Source organism: Mytilus galloprovincialis, chromosome 13 (assembly GCF_965363235.1).
Source record: "Mytilus galloprovincialis chromosome 13, xbMytGall1.hap1.1, whole genome shotgun sequence".
NCBI classification, from domain to species: Eukaryota; Metazoa; Mollusca; class Bivalvia; order Mytilida; family Mytilidae; genus Mytilus; species Mytilus galloprovincialis.
This window is the reverse complement of record NC_134850.1, coordinates 46,793,201-46,812,146: the sequence shown is the minus strand read 5'-3', so window position 1 is coordinate 46,812,146 and position 18,946 is coordinate 46,793,201.

Genomic DNA, 18,946 nt, shown 5'->3' with positions numbered 1-18,946 from the left:
TTGACCAATTCGTGGTTCTATAATATTATCGGAGTGTCATTTTCAATCTTTCCTCCTCATAAGTCTGTTGAAGCAGTGTATGCGTAAGGAGCACACTCATATATATAAATTCCATATAGTGAGAACATACACGAGCATAACGTATCAATAGAGATATGTAAACACCATACGACGGGTCAGAGGCTATGTTACTGCTGAGAAATGGGAAATTGATAATCTTCCCGTTTGTTATAGATGTTAGTCTGAAGTCGTCCATCTGTGTCAATATTGAGGAAAAGATATAGGTATGAAACAGTCCTTCTAGTATCAGTAGTATCCTTAATTTCAAGTTCAGGGATATATGAGATGCAAGTACTGACTAAAATATGGGTCATTCAGTAAAAGGACATCATCAATATATCTGAAAGTAAAATTAAAGAATTTCGAAGGGTTCTTTTTCTTTTTGTCTCTTAGAAGGTTCTGAATTAGTTCTGCTTCATACGAGTACAAAAACAAATCGGCCAGTAGCGTGCACAATTCGTACCCATTGGAATACCGACTGTCTGTTGAAATATCAATCATCCAAACTCAACAAAGATATTGTCGATCAAAAAGTCCAACGTTTTAATAATATCATCTTCAGTGTATTTTCTGATAGAATCAGAGTGGTTCTTCAAAAAATAAATATTTATTATAACCCAAAACAAGACATTTATATCTACGATTCCCTTTTTTTTTTTTTTTTTATAGAAAAAGCTCTGTTGAATGAGATGGTGACGTCGATCTTTAATTCAGCACGGGGAATAGTAGTAAAAAACGTAGAAAAATCAAAGGTCGTAATGTTACTGCAAAATTGAATAGACTGTGATTTAAGATCAACATCGCCATGCTGATATTCCATTCGTAGTGTTATCCGAATAACTGTAAGGATTTACTTAGGTGAGATTTAGGAATTTGTGTCAGATGTGCGGACTCTTTGGTTTATTTCCATCGATACAGGGTAAAATATTTTGGACCATAACACCCATTTTCCTTTCCATATAAAGGCGAGTGTGATTTTTCAAAAAGTCGCTTAGTTGACGACTTTTATGCACCCACCTACGATACGGCTATACTATATATCATTTGAAAGCTCATTGTCTGTACTTTCTGTTTTGCCCGGTCGTCAATTATTCGTATGTTGCAATTTTTGTTAAATCAAGTCCAAATGTCAATTATGAACATGATTAAATTTCGGAATAATTAAACAAAATGGTCTTTGCTGGTTCTTATGTGATATTTTTTTTTCTAAAAAATCATATGAATAGAAAAGAACAGAATACCAGAATTCTAAATCGGGTGCACATTAAACATTTGACTTTTCTATGCTTTACACAAGTATTCCCTATTCCAAAATAACAGAAAATTGAATGATTTGGTACAACTTTGTTTCATTAAAAACAATGGTGAACGTAGATACAAGTGGCTTGTCTTGGGGAGGGATAAATCCTACTTTGTAAAGAATCACTCTGACTTATTCAAACAAAAATTCTCTGAAACTATCAAGATGCTTGATTTCTTGATTGACAACATATTTGTTACGTTTAGAGTACGTGTTTTTCAACAAACTGTCGGCATTCCAATGGGAACCAATTGTGCACCTCTTCTTGCCGACTGGTTTCTTTATTATTTTTAGGCTGACTTCATATAGAAACTTCTTAGGATGAAAGATAAGAAGTTATCAATATCCTTTAACTTTACGTTCCGCTATATAGATGATGTTCTCCCACTAAATAATACAAAATTTTGTGATTATGTTGAACGAATCTATCCCATCCAACAAGAGATAAAGGATACTACAGATACAGTTGAGTCTGCCTCATATCTTGACTTACATCTAAAAATTGACAATCAGGGTCGGTTGAAAACAAAACTTTACGACAAAAGAGATGATTTCAGTTTCCCAATTGTGAACTTTCCATTTCTATGTAGCAACATTCCATCTGCGCATGCTTACGGAGTATATATCTTCCAATTGATACGATATTCCCAGGCTTGTATTTCCTATCATGATTTCCTTGATAGATGATTGCTGCTCACAAGGAAGCTATTAAACCAAGAGTTCCAAATGGTGAAGTTGAAATCATACCTTCGTTAATTTTACGGACGCCATCACGAGTTGGTTCAGTGGCGGATCCAAGGGGTTCCGGGGGTGGTTGGAACCCCCCTTTTTGTTGGCCGATCAATGCATTTGAATGGGGACATATAGTTGGAACCCCCCTTTTAAAATGGCAGGATCTGCCACTGTGGTTGACCGTTATGGAATAACCGTTTCACAGATGACATCGGATATGTTCCTTATGTCGTAACTACAATACTCTTACCCTTTTCACGAGTGTATCCTACCGAATTAGACTGTTTACCGGATTTAGCAACACGACGGGTGCCACATGTGGAGCAGAATCTTCTTACCCTTCCGGAGCACCTGAGATCACCCCCAGTTTTTGATTAGTCTTTAGTTTTCTATGTTGTGTCTTCTGTGTAATTGTTTGTCTGTTTGTCTTTTTATTTTTTGTCATGGCGTTGTCGGTTTGTTTTCTATCTATGAGTTTGACTGTCCCTCTGGTATCTTTCGCCCCTCTTTTAGAATGTTAAGTGCGCAATAGTTACAGAAAATTGCATTTTTTTTCAAAACCTTCAGAAATAATGAAATTGCGCTAAAAGCAAAATATTTCTATATGAATCAATATTGTTACGCCCCGTTGATTTGAAAGCTGATATTTTTACTGTGGTCTCCATTCCACACTTGATACACGCAGATGTCTGTTGTTGTTTTCTGGCTCGTATTTTACAGAAGATAGCTTTCTTTGACCTTATTTATATACTGACTTCTTTAAGTCTATATATCGACTCTGTTTATGTGTGTAATTATTCATTTTGTATGTATTTATACTTAGTTTCAGTATAACGCACCAAAAGTAACGTTACGTGTTCTTGTTTATGAATAACTTGTGTATTACGTCACACGTTGTATAAAATACGGAACGCATGTTCCTACGGGGAGCTTCTCTCCAAAAACCTCCATGCAGTTAGCAGTATCTCTTAAACTATAATTTGCTTCACCAAGTACAATTGCTTGGTGAAAATATTTATGCTGTTGAACTGTTTGCTCGGGTAAAATACTAACCATGCACCGAGTATGTGGATTATTTGAACGCAGAGCACCAAGTAGATTTTCCTGCACCAAGTGATGCAGTGCACCAAGTGATGCAGTTCACCAAGTAGGAGTTCCTGCACCAAGTACGCAGAGTATTTAAATGCAGAGCACCAAGTAGATCTTCTTGCACCGACCATTGTTTTTATTAAACTTGGTGCAAGTAATGCACTTTGCCGTATTGCTTATTATATAATTAACGTAATTTGTTTCATGAACCTCTGTATTTGATGTATTGTTTAAGTAGAAATATTACAATTTATGAACTTCCATTAGGATTTTTATTATTACTTCCTTCACCGGAGGCCCACAAATGTAACTACGGGTGTATATCCTGAAAAGAAAACCCCGGAACGTTTCAATATTTATTTATCCAAAATAAAATTAATTTATCTTTTATAGGTAAAGGTATTTTTTATTCAATTTTAACTGCAATTAACTTAGTATTGGTCAGAACTACGGGCAACAATTGAAAAATCTACTGAAAATAATAAGATATCGTTTGTTGTCACACACAATTCTCGTAACCATAATGTATTTTCTGTAGCGAGGAGAAATTTAGCCATATTTGGACAAGATTCAAAATTAACATAAATGGTACAAGGCAAACTGCAACCTAAGAACTTAAATGTCTATTGACCCGTGCCAAGTTCTACCCAATCAATGTGTCGAAATACACAGATTCTCGTTGTGGTACATGTGCATACATATATATCGGAAGCGAACTTAAGACAAAATGCGGATAAACGATATATGCCAATACCAACATGCCGTGTTAAAGGGAAAATTTAATTTATTGCATTGAATGCTGCGGCTGCAAGGAAATTTACATCGAACAAACCGGTAATAGTTCAGTGGAAAGAACACGCATTCATCGACAACACATCCGACTGCCGCAATACAGGAAAATCCCTCTTAGCGAACATTTGGATCGTTGCAGTAGAGGGCGTTTTAAAATTTTCCCTTTCTATAAAATTAATGTAGAATGTGACATTAGAAGAACCATCAAGGAAAATATTTTATAACCAAATTCAAGCTAAAACTAAACGCGCATTAGAATTTCATAGTTACAATTATTCGCCTTTCACCTGAAAATTGTTGTAAAACATGTCATGCATTTTTTAGACAAGAACAAATTGGTTTTTAATCCATATGAGTTAATTCTGTAGAGAATCGGCCCGAAAAGGACAGACGCTGGCAAGTTGCATCTTGAAATGAAGATATTTTGGATAAGGACAGAAAACTCCATTTGCAGAACAGGCTTAACAGCCATAAATAAAAATAAAAAATGTTAACGTGAAGAAAGTACTGCATTTTACTAACATATGACAACATTTGATATTCCCACTCAGAAATATTGAGAATTTTAATTTTAAATACCCACATCGAAACAAATCCCCCTCTGCAATATGGATTTTGCCATACAATGCTGTGTTTTGGTGTGATGCAAAGATAGGGTTGGTAGTGTCATTGGATACAGTTTTCAATCAAGGTAGCCTATTGGAAATTGTGGCGAGGTTTGAATTTAATTGTGAAAAAGATTACAAAAATTAAAAAAAAAAAAAAAAAATTAAAATTGACTATTAAGGGCACTAACTCCTTAAGGGGTCAATGGACAATTGCTTATTGCGAAGATGTGATGATTCAAGTTTCTCTAAATAAGGTTGAAGTGCAAAAAACAAATTTTACACCAAACAATTATGTACTTACAAAAGTTGAGGACAAATATTGTGTAACCGTTCTGTCATCAAAACAGTTTGAGAAATGATAAATAATTGTCGAGTTTTTTTGAATAATTCAGTAAAATTTATTCTTGATTATTTAAACTCTTCTTTTTTCATTCAGTAATAATTCTTATAAATAAAACTGTTCTGGTGTTCAAAGTTCTCATTTATTTTTATTTTTTATATTTCTTTCTTTACAATAATTTCAGGCATTTTGTAAAATGCTTTGTAATTTTTCCAGGCATTTTGTAAAATGCCTAAAAAAATTAGTCATTATGCATAATGACTGAATGTTTTATAGATTGCCTAAAATTTTCAGGCATTTTACAAAATGCCTGGATTTAGTAAATGCCTGTAACACACACACACATATATATATATATATAAATTATATTTATATATATGTATATATATATATATATATATAAAAATATCTTTTGTTGAAATTCTTTTTATGGATTGAGTGTCTAATTGATGTTGCTATTATAAATTTAAAGCCTTAACTCAACATTGAATACTTCACGAGTTCATAAAATATTGGTTCTCATCTTCAGTTATAATTGATCGACCTGAAAATTCAGCAGACTGGTGCATTTATTCCTGTTAATGCTAAATAAACTTTAATTATTAAGAAGTTATCAAAGGTACCAGGATTATAATTTAGTACGCAAGACGCGCGTTTCGTCTTTATCAGACTCATCAGTGACGCTCATATCAAAATATTTATAAAGCCAAACAAGTACGAAGTAAGGTTTAAGAGCGATTACGAAAATCAAGCACCTATAGATGAACCATGTCTGACAGGATATTGATGAGAGTAGGTGTTGATTGGTATTTTCAATTTACTTGAAATGTCATGATATGTTGTATGGATTTTCTCAGTGAAAGAACTGTATTTCTAAATTGTATGTAGCTGTTCCAAGTCAGGAATATGACAGTTCTTGTCCATTTGCTTTTGATGTGTTTTGTTTTTTGATTTTGCCATGTGATTATGGACTTTCCGATTATAATTTCCTCTAAGTTCAGTATTTTTGTGATTTTACTTTTTCTCATAAATAAGTTGTAAAACACTAAGATTGTTACTTATTTTGGCGTTAGACACCTCCTCTTCTTAATATCTTTGTTTTCAATTTTGACAATTCGGTTATTACTTGAGTCCCTGTATGAAATATTCCAGGTGGAATGTACACGGAATATAGTAGGAATATTGCTCTGAATTCCTACCAGAAAAGGGTGATATTCCTGTCAGACAGTAGTAGGAATCCACTCGGAAAATAGCCGAAAAAATTAAATTAGCAGGAATTTCTTAGTAGGAATATTGTATATTCCTACCAGGAATATGCAAATTAGCAGGAATAATTTAGTAGGAAAATAATAATTCCTACTAGAAAACCTGGTAGGAATTTTTCAAAATTCCACCCAGAATAATATTTTCTGGTAGGAATCTAAAAATATACAAAAAGTAAGTGTATATTCACAAATACACAACTGGGTCAATACTTTTAGTTTGAATCTCAACAACAAAGAACAAAGAAAATTCATGGAATAAATTCATTTTAAAAACATGGACTTTTGAAATGTATAAGGAAACTGTAATATATGCAAGCTATAAATTGTGTTATACATAAACATGAAGATAAGCCAAACATATGCCTAGATGAAATTAAGAGTTATGAACAAATAGTGAGTAAAATTATGCACTAATGTTGAATTAATTGATAACTAGATATTTTTGGTAGGCAGATAAAAAAATCATTTTGAATGTATAAGAATTATATGGAATCTTTGATTCTAGGTAGATTCCTATTTCATTCCTACTAGTGCAATGTAGTGTCTGGGTGGAATCCTACTTCTTATTTCGTACAGGTGTAACTCAGATCTTAAATATTCTTAAACATTTAATTTCGCCTTTTATAATTTCTAACAAATGATATCTTGGCAAGAGGAAATACTGGATCAATGATCCCAGTGAAAACCTACATGTCTTCACTCCCTTTTAAACATGAAGGTGTTCCAATCAAATCAAATTCAAAACTTCCAACGTAAATTTAGCATTCATAGATATAATAGAAAATACAGTTTAATGCCATAACTAACTTCTCAATGTAGTTTGGGTGTATGTTTAATTTTCCATTTTCTATTTCGGTTTTTGGTTTACAATTTTTCTCTGCCGACCCATATTATGGCGTTATTAAAACAAACACTTAATTGAAACGTTCGGGAGTGTATTTTCGTATTTATTTCTAACATGAACAATGGAAAAGAAAGGACTAGACAAGAACCAATAGAGATAACTATACAAACCGAATACATAAAACCTAAATGTTGATATGGAGGATCATAAAATCCCAAGGTCGAGGAGGGTGATCATAAAACACTGCGAACGATAGAATCATAAAAAAATTATTCACTGCATAGGGACCTGTTTTATGCATTCAGTATTTATTTATGTCCCAAATTGTGTTCTCATTTACACGTTTATCAAACATCGCCGAGTCATATCATATATTTTTTTCTCAGTGTAAACACATTATAATGTAAACGTACATGTCAGATAGAACAGGTTCATTGGGTGAAACTAGAATTTTTTGAGAGAAGAACAGTTGATTCAATATTTCGCTGTATAAAAAATGGAATAGCATCTGTAATCAAATTCGAGAATTAAAGACGAAAGATCTAATTAGACATTTCGCACACAATATTAACCATACATAGATTGTACCAGCATATGTATATTTAAGCAACAAAGGCCATGATAGTTATCAAAGGTACCAGGATTATCATTTAGTACGCCAGACGCGCGTTTCGTCATTGAGATAGACCTAATGAAGTGCACAATCATGTACGCAATCACCGCATTGATGTTGATCTGTGTTTGATTCTTAGTGCCATTTTCGCAGTTGCATGTGTTTAGGTATGGTTTGACAGTATATTTGAGTTTTTACTTTACGAGGTATTTGTAAAGCTTATTTGACCATGAAATTATAATAATGTCAAGTTATTTTGTCCAAGATTTGACCTTTTGATAAGCTGAGCTACAGTTAAGATGATATTTCTGTTGAGGGCAAATGGTGGTTGGTATTTAAAACAGAAGCATGTTTACTTCCTTGAATATACAAGATATATTAGCCAAGCTATTTCAGTATTAGCTGTCACAGCTTCCACAGGTCCCTAAGTCTTAGCTTGTAACCTTGAGTTGTATTCTCAATCGACTAATTGGATTTTAATATCAGCAAAATACAAAATACATTCAAATACAAGGCTATATATTAAGTCTTTAACTAATTTTAGTATATTAAAGCGAATTTACCATATCATGAACTACACTGATGTATTTTGATGTAAGTATGGTCTTGCGATTGAAACCCAAACGACTAACCATATTGCAAAGTACAGACCATTATATAAACGGTACCACTTTTACCAGTACTGGAACATATGGGCATTTGGGCATTACAATGTCTCCTGTTATTGTTATGCTCTATGAAACGTTGTGATTGAATTCATCAGATTACAAATGGTCTGGAATAAACATAAAACTCCTTAACAGACAAAAAGAATTTATAAACGTCGAACACTACAATTGAGATTTAGAATGATTATGAGTACGCAACTCTCTTTGTTAAAATTGCAAAAGAAAAACAAATCAAAATGAACATCAGTTAAAACTATTTCACTATATGTGTTAAAATACCACAATTACAAGTAAAACAATATAACAAAAAGTAAAATAAAAAAAAATACTGAACTCCGAGGAAAATTCAAAACGAACAGTCCCTTATCAAATGGCAAAATCAAAAGTTCAAAAACATCAAAATAGTGGATAACAACTGTCATATTCCTGACTTGGTACAGGTATATAAGTAAGCTAATAATGCTCTATTAAAGCTCGTTTGCAGTTACTGAAAGTGAACTATAAATCTTCAACTGGGTATGCAGAAGACAACAACACCAATATTTGCTCTACTTTCTAGTTATCATATTACTCTTTTAATTGTTTTCGAAGGAAAAGTATAATTGCAAACGCGAAGCTACGTCCATTGGTACTGGCGGAGAGTTTTCTTATTTGCAATCATCCCACGTCATCTCTTTTTTTTTTTATATAAAAGACGTTTTTGCTTGTATAACTAAATTGCTTACAAAAATAAATAAAAGTGAAACATTGATTCGTCTTGATAATCATACATTGTATATCTTTATGGATTTGACAAAATTGTTTTATTTTCGTGCGTGAAATAACTTTTGGAAAATTAAAGAATTTAATCAACAGGAAAATGTTGAGAAATTGAATGTGTCTTTGCAATCTTGTATTTGACAGAAAACATATATTAGTATAATGGTTAAATTTCCATTTCCATGTTTACAAACGGGACATTTAGGGAAGTTTATAATGAAAACGAGTAGTATAAATGACTTAAGAAAGGTGGTGAAATCACTTGGGTGTCCAGACCAGTAGTAGTAATCGCAATATATGTATATATAAAACATTGAGAATGTCAAGCTAAATAAAACAAAAAGCAATTTAAAAAAACAATAATACTTAAAAACGATTTCATTCCCTACCGATTGTCTGTTGCGCATAATTATAAGCCTGGAATAATGTAGAAGGTTTTATTATTAAAAAGGGCAAATACCATACAAAATGTTAATCATGTCAACAGTGTCTTTTTATAGTACCTCATTATCGTACACAATGAGGATCATGTCATCAAATGCTAACTAAATAACCCAATTACTCTTTTAACTGCAAAAATTTTACTACTTATTCTTAGTCTTCATGCATAACGTATTATTGAATAAACATCACTTATTCGTCAAATATAAATATGATTAAATATTTTATTTGGGCAATTTTAATCTTGCCAAATTAATTAAACCAAAAATAAAAGAAAGTGCGAAAATATAAGAAACTACCCGAATAGACGTTTTATAAATATTTCAATATGAGCGTTACTGATGAGTCTTATGTAGACGAAACGCGCGCCTGGCGTACTAAATTATAACCATGGTACCTTTGATAACTTTTAGTGAACTATTAACAAAAAAGCTATTGTAAAGATTTATTCAAACATGTACTGTACACGTATTTAACAAATACGCACTGCATGACAGACAAAACATCTGTCATTTTACTTTAACAGGCAGAAGATAAATTGGATGCATGTTTGAAATAATTTAGTTACAACAGTTTTGGTTATGCGGATGTCGTATTGACTTTCCCAGATTTTAAGGAGAGTGATTAATGAGTCCAATAAGATTACCTACTGTCCGTATAAATGAATGATGTAATGCATTATTTTATAAATTCTCATGACATTGTTCTTATTGAATTAATTCTATTTTAGTTAACTTGTAGTGATGTCGAAGTCTCTAGCAGTGCTTGATGACGTGAATGAATTAAACAAAATATATTTATACATTATTCACAAGTCCTTAGGGTCTGTCTAGAAAAGATCATAATTAATATTATGTTATACTTATTTTTATTCACCGCCTTCAATTATTGGTGAACTTATGATTTTTAGTCTGTATGACTCTTAATTTTTCTGTCTTGTATCATGTTAAAGTTGTTGGTTACTATCCTACAAAGATTTTAAAAGACACGTTCCATGTTTGTCCAAGATTAGACTGTGCCTTTACAAATAAAATACTTAACTGTAATAATGAGAAGTTAATTCCAAACTTTAAATTTCCGGACGAAACCATATTACATAAATAATTACAGTTACAACTATTGACACAAAAATGTTTTAGCATGACCATAGGGCCATACACAACAAGTATACATTACAGCTTGATAAACTGTGCTAGGTTTATAAAATCGGTTGAGATAGTATAACGTTTATTATGCTGAAACATTGGTATGAATAAACACTGTAGTGGAAGATATTAGCAAACAAAATCGAGGGAATTGTGCAAATGATGATACAAGCATGAAAATTACCACAAAGCATCATTATTATATACTTTGTAAGAAATAACTGCTGGTCATTAAAAAAAATATTTTTTTCAAGATGGCCAAGGCCATTTTCTAAAATGGCTGTTTTCTTTAGTTTAAAAATACTGATTTTTCTGGAAAACTTTTCTTTGAACTTCTTTTAGTAAAAATCAATTACCAGGTTTGGTGGCTACCTTCCTTATATCACATATTTATTAAAAATGAATATTTGACATATCCAGTATTTGCGCATGCGCGAAAATGTAACAAAATTCTTTCAAAAACATTTGAACTATTTACTATATATTTAGTGTTTTTGGATTTCTAATGATATTATGAATTGGTTTAATAACATTTTTTAAGGTTATGATACACATGTGTTTCACACTTTTGTGCATGTGCAAACTATTTATAGACATCAAGAGCGATTTGTATGCACTACCAGGCAATTCTCAGGTATTCGATGGTTAAAGCGAAAATGTGGTTAATCCGGAGAAACATCAAATGTAACTGCAGATCAGCCACTTTTGGAAATGCCTAAGCAAATTCAATGGGAATGGCCTGATTTGTAAAGTACATATGAGTGTATCGTCACGTTTGGTGATTGCACATTGAAATGACTTGTTATAAAACTCCGGGTGATATATTGCGTGATAGGGGATAGACATGTTGTCTTACTGAAGCCAATATTGCAACACCAAGAACGACAGATTCTTTTTATGTATGTTCAAATGTACATATGACTAGACAGGCGCATCAGACAACTGCATGTATTTTGCTTAAAAAATGTTAATTTCAGATTATGAAAGCTAAACTCAGAATATATAATTATGTCATGACTCTGTGACGTTCAATGATTTAAAAGACTGGTGTAAGGAAATAGAGTCATCTCGACCACAGTTTAATTCCTGGCGTTCAATTATAAATTAAAAACTTCTTCTGATTTTGGTATTATGCTCATTTCATGAGTGAGAATTCGTACTTTTAAAACAGTCCATATAAAGCATGATAGCGTATTGTTTTAGGTCTTGATCGTGTAAATTATGCTCGATCGTTACCGACTCATCTCCTAGATATGACTTCCCTTACAGAACATCACCCACAGGTGGCAATGGAATTTGAAAATGATAATTTCACTGTACGTAAGACCAGCAAATGATCTTTCATGTAACACAATTGATCAGGCACAAAACAGAATAATGCAATTGTGAAGGGCGATATTGGTGCCATAGGATTAACCGAAGGTCCCTTTTAGACAAATGGATGGTAGCTGGACAAGGAGTCAGTATACTAGAAGATTAATTTGAAAGATGTAGTGGTTTGGGTCATTCAAAAACAGACGAACGACATAATGAAGACTCTACGAAAACACAAACAGATTTCTTTAAACAGCTTAAAGGCTTTGCAAAGTGATGAACGAGTTTGGAAATTAATTTCTAGAAGAGTCGTCAGATTTGTAAAAAAATACTCCAGTTAGGAAATTGTTGATTCGGAAACAGGTAAGATATTTAAATAAACTCCAAGATATTGGTCCAAACAATACGAAGGTCTTTTGAAGCTAATGCAAAACGAAGAAGAACCTGCTTTTATAACCAAATAAAATAGAACAACTTCCTATTTTGGCCGCAAAATGAAACTGGAAACGTCTTTGTCAAAATCAAAGCTAGAGAACCTTAAAAATGATTGCGATATCTTTTCTAGACTTTTCATTTCTTGTCACAGTAGACAATTTTACTAGGAATATTTCTTTATCCATAGAAACCAAACTGCTCCTCCGTCTTTATCTCAGGATGTCACTTGAAATAGTGGTATTAAATCGCTGCAAATGGGTTTACTTGAAACATTCTGCGATTTGCTGATCCAAATTCGGACGCATTTATCGTTGGTGGGACAGCAATGATTAATTCCAGGTCACAAAGTTGGGCAAAATATTTGATGATATGCCAATAATGCCATACTGCCTTACATAAAATCTTGCATCGATAAGTATTCAAGAGTAGACATTGTATTTGATGTTTACTAAATGAATAATTTAAAGGCTGTGACAAGACAAAGGCAAGGTTCTTGTGCCAAATGGAAAGGTGTTGGTTCTGGTAGAACACCAAGGGTATGGAGTAGTTTTCTCTGTGAAGATGACAACAAAACGAAATTGTTCAAGTTTCTTGCTGACAAAATTGCTTCTTAAGAGACTAATAAAAATGTGTATGGTATTCATGGTGAAAATATTCTTTGCAATTTCAATAAAGATACTTCCTATCTATCCCCTTGTAATCATGAAGAAGCAGATACACGAATATTTGTCCATGTTCGGCATGATTATGAAAAGTGTTGTAAAATGTAATTTTAGGTAGTACTGACACAGATGTAATAGTATCAAGAATTGCAGCAATCGCAAAATTAGGTATAACAAAATGTGGATATGTTATGGAAGGAATAACGACTTGTGATGGCTTCCTGCACGTGACATATCAAATGCGTTTGGTCCTTGCGTAGCTGCTCTTCCTTTCGTCCAGGCATTTAGTGGATGTGGCACTTTGTCGAATTGTCATGAGAAAGGCAAAAGGTCAGCTTGACTAACAATGGAAGGTTTTCCAGATGTAAAGGATGTTTTTTTTAGGCTTAAGTATGAAGCGAGGCACGATGTGAATTGTTTGCCAGGAAGCAGCGGCATTGTGATGCAATTCCGCCTACAGGAGGTTCTTTTCCAGAGAACATCAAAAGAGAAGTATATCAAGGAGGAGTTGTTTGGGCTCAGCCTGATTCATGTATTCGACAGGTTCCATTAACACTGGGGTTGGATGAAAGAACGAATCAATGACGGTTGGAAACCAAAATGGACTTCTTTGACTGCCATTGCATCCTCGTGTCAGAAAATTTTGAAATGTGGAGGCGAAAATTCAGCTGTGGTGGTAACTGTAGATGCTACCGTTCTGGCCTTCCTTGTATGTGTTGTTGTATGGGCAACTATAAAATAAGCAACCTGTCTTTCTAACCAAACTAGGCATTTAAACTTAACAAAGAGTGTTAACACTTGTTCAGTTGATGGAAATTATAAAAAATATTTTCTACGTATTTTCCGCCATTTTGGAACCGGAAGTCACTATTTTTCATCATTTATGTGTTGTTTTGTCGTACTTAGGAACTTTTTTTAACGTTTTATAATAACTTACATTGGATTATACCTATAATACATCTTTCAAGGATTTACATCCCTTGTGAAGTTGCTTGAAAGTATAAAAATTGAAATTTTTGACTTCTTTGCCGGCATTATGAAACCGGAAGTCACTTTTAGTTTCATTAATGTATTGTCTAGTCGTAATTTAGGAACTGTCATTTACTTTTTATCAAATCTAACATTGGATTTTACATATAGCACACCTTTTAAAGGATTAACGAATTATTGTCAATTTATAATGACGCCATTACCGAAATGTATGGTGGCCATCTTGAAAAAAATGATTTTTTTTCTGGCCAGCAGCGGATTTTTTTTTAAGTATCATGTAGTCAACCGTTATACCAAATTTCATGCTTGTATCACGATTTGCACAATTATGTCCATAATACCTCCCACTACTGTTAAACAAAGCTTTTTTTCATTTTTATATTTCTGTAAACTGGAATTATTGCTGAAAATTAATGCATTACATTAAATAATCTTTTTCATTTTTTAAAATTCAGAGATAGCTATGTTAAAACTTAGAAAATAACAATAACAATTAACAATTCGTTTAGCTCTGCATAAATCGAGATTAGTTTTGAATAAGCGACTTATTAAGAGGCTGCACAAATTGAATTTAATATAATAAATGATATAGAAAATAAAATATTATTGATGAAATTTGAAGTAAATGTGCTTTTATAACAGTATAAAAGGACAAGTGGTCTTGGATGCACCAATCGTTTTGTGATATCTGTAATTCATTTTCCTTATTTTAAAAAGACATCCATTATATGAAACGAATCTTATAAAATTCCCTTTTCCATTACTTGAATAATGGATGTCTGTTTTGATTTGTCGTAATAGTTCTGGCTGTTCATATAGTTGGAAAATTACCTGCCAGGCACACACAATGTCCTAATACTAAATTTCCGACGATACTTGTTGGTCAATGGCTAAAATGGACAATTTCAAATAACGTGTCTAAACACATTAAAACTATTGTCAAACTTGATATATGTGCTTCTTCAGACCCTTGATTAATTTAATTAATTATATCTTTCTATATTTATCTTAAAACAATCCCTGATATTGCAAACACATGAACTATTAGTATAGACACAAATAAGTATCTCAGGATATGTCTTAAGCAAGACAAATATCCGTAAAGATACATTTTAACCGCTGATATAACAGTAAAAATATCAATTTCCTGTTACGTGCTGAAAATAGGAAATACACTTAAAAAATATCAATTTATGTGACAATAGAATGAAAGCATCGCATTTAACTTCTCTATTTAACAACATGTCATGTTAATGTATCTTAAAACAGTATTTAAATTGCGTTTGTATATAACTTCTAAATTGAAGTCGACGGTAGAGAACATAGTGAATTAGTTGCGTTACTTCTGTTGTTATGATGATTTTTGTATCATTTGTCCTTGTCTGAATATAGTACAGTCTTTTAAAGTTTTGGTTGACGCTACAGAACTACGATGGGTAATTTTTCTTATTCTATCTACATTACGTTTCAATTCATTGTATTCCTTTGTTCAATCCCTTATCAACATCTGCATTTTAAATTAGTACTCGCTCACTTACTTGCCGCCATAACTTTTCCATCTGATCAAAGTCAGAAGTCCTCTAATGTTGTTGTCTTTTTCAAGCATATCATTGGTTTTCTTGACGACTTTGCCTTTACATTTTGATTATTTGTGGTTGTCTCAGTGTTTGAACCTTTTACTTTGGTATAAAAAAATCAAATGTTGACCCCAAACAACAAATATATCTTTTTGTAGTGTCATGTTATAATTGTGTTTTGTTCGGTTCCTCGACTGGCAAAATATAAGTCGTTCAGTTTACAAGGACTACTGTACTGGTATGACACAAATTGCTTTCACAGGTAATTGTTTACAATAAAATACTAAAAAAACATATTTAAAAATTAAGACTTTTTATCATTCTCCATATTGCTACTTCCTGAATCGTTTTGGAGTTATCTAATATCGTTCAAGCATTCTCATTTCATTTCAGGTATACTTTTTCCACTTTCCAATTTTGGTTAAAAGAGACATTTGTTTGTAGAAATGTACATCAGATGAAGTTCCATTGGATAAGGTTATATTTATATTAATGATCATTTATGACCGGTAAAGACTCCAAACATAGAAATTAATTAAATTTGATCGTATGAAAATAATTTTCTGTCTGGTCATCTTATCTTTTATTCAAGTTAAAAATGTATAACAGTTTTTGTTTGAAAAATATAATTATGATGAGTTTTTTTGCGCCATGTCTACGTTCGTTGATTATCTATAAAATGGAATACAGGCTAGAGGGAAACAATGTAAACAAACTTAATTAGAACGTCGGAAAAAATAAAACTGTCGCTAATTTCCGTGCAAAAATTATTATGTCTCTATTTTGAAATATATACCGTTGTATAAATGGTATACATTTGCTCAGTTTTAATTTTCAATGGTGTGGATTGTTTACAGTTTTTTTTTTTTCCTTTTTTCATTGCGTTGTCACTTTATTTTCAATGAAGTATCGTTAGCCTTAATTGTACTCAATTATTAAATTATAACGTAATCACCAAATAACCTACTATTTTTCAGTCTCCTATAATGGCTTACTGGTATCATTTTTCAAATTTTAAAGTTACTTGTCTTTTAGCTGGCATTGTTCAAAGTATAGTCAGTAATATCATTGTCAGGTCATCTTGAACCACTGAGTCACCAGATGTTTGAATAAAGTATTTGGATCATTAAATATTCAAACCTATAAAAGTCAGCGACTGCTAGCCCGATTACATTACCGATTCAATGTCATATTTATAACACCTTTTTTTAGATTAATGAATATATCGACATCATGCAAAGCTTTGAGTCCTTGTCCAACTTTAGCTAATCTATTTGTCCATTTCAAATAATGTTAAATTCTTCATTATTTTGTTTTTTCAAATATTTTGGCCTATATGAAACATAAAAATTTGGCGCAGAAAATTGGTACAGATAATGTTGTTTTGCAGTAAATGTACTATACTACATATGTTATCTGCGAATAATCCCTATTAGCGAATTGTATTGAAATTGTGCATTTATGACACATCATTGTGAAATGATTGACATATAACTGTCTTTAAATCACCCTTTTATGTCATTTACAGGATAAAATGTTCTTAACATTAACAAGCTTTCAGACATTGCTTTTATCAGGAAATGATTGGTTCGTTTACTTGTAACCTATGTGTGGGTAGATATCTAAAAGTATACAAAGCTTAAATGATCATAGATTATTTACTAAGCCTTTGTCTGTTATTTAAATTATTACTGAGAGACTTATATTTACATCATAACTATTTTGTAATGCAGTCGACGTGCAAATTGAATTTCTTGAGGTTGTAAGGTAAATCTTAATTTGGAATAAACTTGATATGACAGTGCCTACATTGAATTCGGTTAATGCACTTCAGCTTTATTGTCCCATTCTACTATACGTTTTGTTATTTTCGCTTGTATTAACGTTTTTAGTAGGATTTGTATGTTCTAATATTTTCGCCTCAATAATTACTAAAGAGACATAATCAATTCGTCGTATGGAGCATCTGGTGCAGCAAACTTTTACATATTATCATTCATCCATCTTAGTATGTTTTTAAATCACTTCTAGCAACTAATTTTAAGTTGAAATATTCCGTGTCATGTTTATTTAAAAAATGAATTCTGATTTTATTTCCATCGCAGAAGTTTTTCACAAACAAAAAGCATCTTATTGATTCATTTTCAGGGAAATTTTGTTTATAAATCTCTGTATGTTTTAATTTTTTACAAGAACTGTTTTTTTTTTCTTCTAAAAAAGGAACTTGATACCTGATTGATGTGAAACATTAATACCAATGCTTCAATTTATAAATAGATATAAATAGATGTGGTATGAGTGCCAATGAGACAACTCTCCTTCCAAATCACAATTTGTAAAAGTAGACCATTATAGGTCAAAGTACGGTTTTCAACACAGTGCCTTGGTTTACACCGAAAAGCAAGCTACTAAGTGTCCCAAAAAGTTTAAAAACACATTTTATACCTTTATAGCGAAATTCATAAGGTAGATATAGTAACAGATCTTATGATTATTTTAGCCACGAGAATAGAAAAATTCATTGTATTTCTGAACTGAATTAGATCTTTGAATAATCAGAAGTTAACAGGTTGAAAGAAATTTCGTGTAGCATTTGGAAGATCAAACAGTATATATATAGTAAACCATTGTATGTCCACTCGAGGTGAGATTCTTACACAAACAAATAATTCGGCTTGAAACATCAAATTGAATGTATTAATAAAAACAATAATCAACTGGTCCTGTTCAAACACCACTGTAATGAATAAAAATAGCACTGATTAGTTTTTCATTCTTTCATCAGTAACATTTAAATCCAAACATTTGAGAGTCAAGGATTATAAGATTTAAAAAAAGGATTATGTGACCAAAAGGGACAAATACTCACCCGTCTTAGGAAACTGAAACCTTAGTAAACCAGACCTTCACATATAAATTAATCAGATAACCTAATGTGGGGTTGGATTATAGTTGGCTTTCTCGTTTCAATTTGTATTATCAATATTGATGATTTAAGTATGAGAGGCAAGTGAAATTAAAGTTTTATGTTAAAAATGGCAACACATTTTACGTTCCATGTTAAATTTACTAAAATAAGATATGGTCAACCGTAAAATGCAGTAAATACAGAATAGGTAAGACTTTCGAATATGATAAGCCCGAACAGAACAAATCACTTGCCACACAGTAGATGAATATTAAAGTACTAACTGCCAGTAATGGAGTAGACATAAAAGCATTATTTATATTTTCATGTAAATAGTAACTGAAAGAAAGATAACTAGGATCAATCATAGTTCATAAATATATATACTTATTTCATAATAAATC